Below are 5,860 nucleotides of genomic sequence, written 5' to 3'. Positions count from 1 at the left end.
GTCCTCGAAGAAGTCAAAGATGTAAAAGGTTCTGAGCAAATAACAGATAGGGCTGCTCTCTCCTTAGTGAGGGACAACTGGTGGTGGTTTAACCTGAGGGTTACCATACCTCAGACAAGGGGAGAGGTTGAGAAGGAGAGTCCGTCATGGTAACATTGACTGGTGCAGGAATTGAACCCATGCTTTACTTTCATTCAATTTTTTTTAATGATTTCCGAAAACAATTTATTTTCTAATAGCCTTTTCCCCTCATTATTTATCATGTCCTAGATCCTGGAGAGGAAACCTGTGGGTTGGGATGTTTCTGTCTCAGGGAAGTAACACATGATCTGTGTCTGCTGCTTTCACACTTTTATAGTTTCTTAAGGTCAATTTTACTCAGCAGATCGGTAACCTGGGAGTCGGCGACATTTGCATTTCTTATGAACATTCCCCATTTGTTATATTCTCCATGTTTCATTGAGGTATCCAGAGAGTATTTCTGTACAGTGTCTGGCACCTCCCAGTGCCAGACCCGGTGAAAATTCTGCACCCAGCGGTTGGCTTTGCTCTGGTTCTGGGACAAAAATGGCTTCACCGCCTTGACCATACCCATTGGGTGGCTGGCCCCAGCCACTGCCATTCTCCATCACAGCTTCACTCTGAGTCACAAGCCAGCTTCCAGCCACCTTGAGCTAACTGACTCCCTTTGAGCAAGCACAGAGGTGGCAAAAGAGGAGAGAGAAGGAAAGAAGCAAAGAGAAGATCAGCTACAGTGGAAGGCAGGAGAGATTAAATGGTTAAACCGATAATCAGAGTGATAAAGGATCTTGTAAAGAAACAAGTGTAAAGGAACTGCAAAAGGCATTAGAATTATGATTACCAGCTCCTGCTGCCTGAACAGATGGGATCAATGGTTAGCATCACTTCTTGCTAAATACCTGGCCCTTAGGCACACTTTTACTGTTATGTCAGTTTTTGCATCTGTGTTTCGTTTGCTGTTTCTGACAATGTTTGAAACAAATCCTATCTTTAATGAGAATTTTAAAATACCTTTATGTTCACACACTGTAATAGCAACGTGGATGGCTCTAGGAAAATCAACAACACTTGTGTAGAACATTACATCAAAGGTGATGAAGAAATTAGCCTTGCGAATGATGGATCTCTGGGTTCTCTTAATATATCTGTGGGCTGAAACTGCAAATATCCCCACACCATCCTGGTGAAGACTATGCTGGGCTTAACAGTCACAAGAACTTTATGGGGGAAACTTTATTCTGGAGAAATCTGCCTGAAGGAATTTGGTATAGGTCTCTCAATGCCTGGTTATTTTTCAGGTGCCTGGCACAAGAGTCCTAGTGTGTGGCACAGATAGGAATTGACAGCACACCATTGTGCCACCCAAGGTTACATTCAGGTATTTACTGCACTTGCTATCTGGCCGGAGCATGAAAAGCAGTTTAGTGGCTAAATCCCAAGACCTCGAAGGACAACTCAAGCTACTTCTATGTATGTAAAAATGCATACCTGTACCATCAGAAGAATCACTCCAGTGATGTGTAATGGCAATAGTATTGGACAAACCCCTTTTAAGCATCCAATCTGACATATTTATTTTGATTCGATTAGTTAAAATGTTTTATAGTTTATGCATTATTTTCTCCTTGTAGCAAATACTCCCCAATCTATCGCACAATTACTGCTGGCTTAGGCTCTTCCAACAACACCTTCTAAACTCTGGCCTGTTGTCTTACTTTGTTTATATTTTTGTTGTTTTCCCTTTCCCTAATTTCATGAAACCTTCTTATTTCTTTTTATCCGCCAAATTTCAGTTTCTTATTCTTCTATTTTTCAATATCATTTTGAGTTGCTACATATAGTGCTCAATGTTTTGATATTAATGTAGAATGTGGTCATTCCCAGCTCCTGGGGTCTTCCACAGTCTATCAGCCATTTGTTGAATCCCACACGTTACATAAAGAAGCTTCCAATATCCTGACACTTCGGTGCAAGCACCCTGCTGATTATTACTTTGATTTTAGCAGGTGAAGCATTCTCTCCGATGATACATGGCATAATTATACTTTGTCTTATTTGCAAACCTCAGCAAGTCTAACCCAGCTGTGCATTAATCTGACTGTTCACAATGTTTTTTTATATATATATATTATATATATATACACATGAGACAATAAAAACAGCACATCCAAAGGTACATAAATACCAATTATTTTTTCCAATTTTACGGATGCTGTCTACAGCATTTAAGTACCAGTCAAACATACATATTGTTATAGAGACAAGCCACCTTAAATTGCGTCTTAGAGATTGACCCCACATATAAGATGACCCAAATTTTCCAAACCCAAAAATCATATTTTTGCATATAAGTTGACCATCCTTTTCCGCTAAGGCAAACTCTACTTTCAACAATACTAACCCTCAATCTTTCACTACACAATGTATACCATGCGGTAGCACAGTGGCTCAGTGGTTAGCACTGCTGCCTCACAGCACCAGGGTCCCAGGTTCAACTCCAGCCTCAGACAACTGTGCTGAGTTTGCACATTCTCCCCGTGTCTGTGTGGGTTTTCTCCCACAATCCAAAGGTGTGCAAGTCAAGTGAATTGGCCATGTTAAATTGCCCATAGTGTTAAGTCAGAGGGAAATGGGTCTGGGTGGGTTACTCTTCGGAGGGTTGGTGTGGACTAGTTGGGCCGGAGGGCCTGTTTCCACACTGTAGGGAATCTTATCTATTTTAATTGCTGGAACTTTATAACTGGGTGCAAAGGATCAAGCAGTCAGAATGGGGTGTTGTGAAGATCCACGGGAGTTTAATACTTTGTGTCAAATATCAATGACATTTCAAAATGGGAACCTCTCGTACCCATACTAGTGGTTCACTTTTATGCTGGGCTAATAAGTTGACCCCTTATTTGGATGAATTTAAATTTTAGATTTAGATTTTAGATTTTATCCCAAGTATGGCATCATTTAGCCCTAACAAAACTGAAATCAAAGGGTATCGGGGGCGAACTCTCTGGTGATTAAAGTCATACCTGACACATAGGAAGAAGATTGTGGTTGTTAGAGGTCAGTCATCTCAGCTCCAGGATATCTCTGCAGGAGTTCCTCAGGGTAATGTCCTAGGCCCAACCATCTTCATTGGCTTCACCAATGATCTTCTTTCCATAATCTGGTCAGAATTGGGATGTTTGCTGGTGTTTGCAAAATATTCAGCACTATTTACAACTCCTCAGACACTGAAGCAGTTCATGTCCAAATGCAACAAGATTTGGACAATACCCAGGCTTGGGCTGATAAGTGGCAAGTAACATTCATGCTGCGCAAATGCCAGGCTATGACCATCACCAATAAGAGACAATCTAACCACCGCCCTTTATATATACAATGGTGTTACCCTCACTATCAACATCATGGAAGTTATCATTGATCAGAAACTCAAATGGAAAGCTGGAGAGGGTTCAGAAAAGATTTAACAGGATGTTGCCGGGTATGGAAGGTTTGAGTTATTAAGAAAGGCTGGATAAGTTGGGACTTTTTTTTTACTGGAGCATAGGAGGTTGAGAGGTGACCTGATAGAAGTTTATAAAATAATGAGAGGTATAGATAGAATTGATGATAGATGTCTTTTCCTAAGATGAGAAATTTAAAGATTGGGGACACAATTTTAAGGTGAGAGGAGAGAGATTTTAAAAAGATATATGAGGCAAATGTTTTACACAAAGGGTTGTTCGAGTGTGGAATAAACTTCCTGAGGAAGTGGTAGATGCAGGTACAATTACAACATTTAAAAGACATTGGTATAGATATATGAATAGGAAAGGTTGGCAGGGATATGGGCCAGCAGCAGGCATGTGGGAGTGGTATAGTTTGGGATTATGTTCGGCATAGACTGGTTAGGCTAAAGGGTCTGTTTCCATTCTGTATGCGTCTATGACTCTATGATGTAAATGCAGTGACTACAAGCGTGGGTCAGAGTCTAGGGGTATTGTGGCAAGTAACACACCTTCTGACACCTCAACGCCTGTCACCACCTCCAAGGTATAAGCCAGAAGTGTGATGGAATACTTCCCACATGCCTGGATAACTGCAGCCCAACAATTCTCAAGAAGTTGACATCATCCAGGACAAAGCAGCCACTTGATTGGTACCACATCCACAAGCATCCACTCCCACCATCATCAATGCTCAGTAGCAGCAGTGCGTACTATCTACAAGATGTATTGCATAAATCTACCAAGGATCCTCAGATAGCACCTTCCAAATCCACAACCATTTCCACCTAGAAGGACAAGGGCAGTAGATATATGGGAACACAACCACCTTCAAGTTCCCCTCGTAGCCACTCGCCATCCTGCCTTGGAAATAGATCACCATTCTTTAAATGTTGCTGGGTCAAAATTCTGAAAATTCCTCCCTCATTGTGGATCAATCCACAGCAGGAGGACTGCAGCAGCTCAAGAAGGCAGCTCATCACCACCTTCTCAAGGGCAACTAGGAATAAGCAATAAATGCTGGCCAGATGCCCACATTCCTCAAAATAAATACATAAATAAATGGTTCAGTCTAACATCTAGAGTATTCTTCATAGTTTCTATGATCATTGCTCTATTAGATCTGCCATTTTGCAGTGTATGCATGAACAAGGCACCCTTTGTTCTGCAGATTGAAGATTAATTTGCAAATTTTTAAAGAACTAATCTTTTAATTGATCCTTTCAAATCATAATTTTAAAACTTCACAACTCATTAAACACAATTCTAGCTATTGGTGTATCCACTGATCTTTGTACCATTTCCTAGTTACCCAGTCATATTGGAAATTAAATGTTGTATTTCTGAGTTCACTTGAGTTTTTTCTTATTGTTTATTCATGGATCACTGAAAAGACTAATGTTTCCTATCCATCTTGGTGAAGGCGCTTGGGAGCAGATTTCCTGGGTAATTGTAGACATGCAGTGTGCATTTGGCCATGGATCTGTTAGAGAGGGATTTCTGGGATTTGACCCAGCAATGATGAAGGCAGGGAAATATACATCCAAGTCAGGATGGTGTAATATTCTAAGTCTTACCTTTATGAAGGTGATAGCTCTGAAAGGATTCATGTTGGAGACGGCATTAAGCTCCATCCAATCTGATGATAAGCTTATGCTTGATGTGGGGAAAGGAGGTCTCTATTTGAGATCCCAATGAGTGTAGATGTGTTATCATTTGTCTTCTAATAGTCTTAAGTACTATGTCCAATGAGCCGATATAATTTGAATGTGTTTCTGTCATGCAATAAATTACCCATTATTAAGATTTACAAGTCATTCATTATCTACCACTGTTAACTAAATAGACCATTAAAACCTACATTGAAAGAAGGTTGCAGTGCAGTGGTAGTGTCCATACCTCTGGGTCAAATGGATTCAAGTCTCACCAGCCCCTACATGCATCATAACCTGCCTGAAGAGATTGGTTAAAAGTATTTAGAAAGAAGGATTGGTTGCAACACTTGACCACAATGGCTTTGTTGGTAGTGCTGGTTCTGCAACACACATAACATGGTGATCAGCAGTGGACATCATTGCTGAAACACAACAAGGTAACAATAATAGAAGTAATCGATTGGAGTAAACATAGAAACATTTTGGAATAGTGTTGTAGGACAGAGAGACCTCGAGATTCAACCACATAATTCTTTTGAAATTTGCATCATAGGTAGGTACGGCGGTTAAAAACGTGTTTAGCACCCTTGCCTTCATTGCTCAGACCTTTGAGTACAGGAGTTGGGATGTCATGTTGATGTTGTACAAGTCCTTGGTGAGGCCTCTTCTGGAGTACTGTGTGCAGTTCTGGTTGGTCTGTTATAG

At 40.7% G+C, this 5,860-nt stretch overlaps 1 pseudogene; it reads right to left on the bottom strand.

Moving 5' to 3' along the window:
• Positions 1-266: 266 nt before the first annotated feature.
• Positions 267-622, bottom strand: LOC148142168 (NADH dehydrogenase [ubiquinone] 1 alpha subcomplex subunit 6 pseudogene; annotated as a pseudogene).
• Positions 623-5,860: the final 5,238 nt, after the last annotated feature.

Source organism: Chiloscyllium plagiosum, unplaced genomic scaffold (assembly GCF_037043375.1).
Source record: "Chiloscyllium plagiosum isolate Xiang-an unplaced genomic scaffold, Cpla_swu_hap1 HiC_scaffold_30, whole genome shotgun sequence".
Classification (NCBI taxonomy): domain Eukaryota; kingdom Metazoa; phylum Chordata; class Chondrichthyes; order Orectolobiformes; family Hemiscylliidae; genus Chiloscyllium; species Chiloscyllium plagiosum.
Note: the sequence above shows the minus strand (reverse complement) of the source record. Positions and strands in the feature narration are given on the sequence as shown.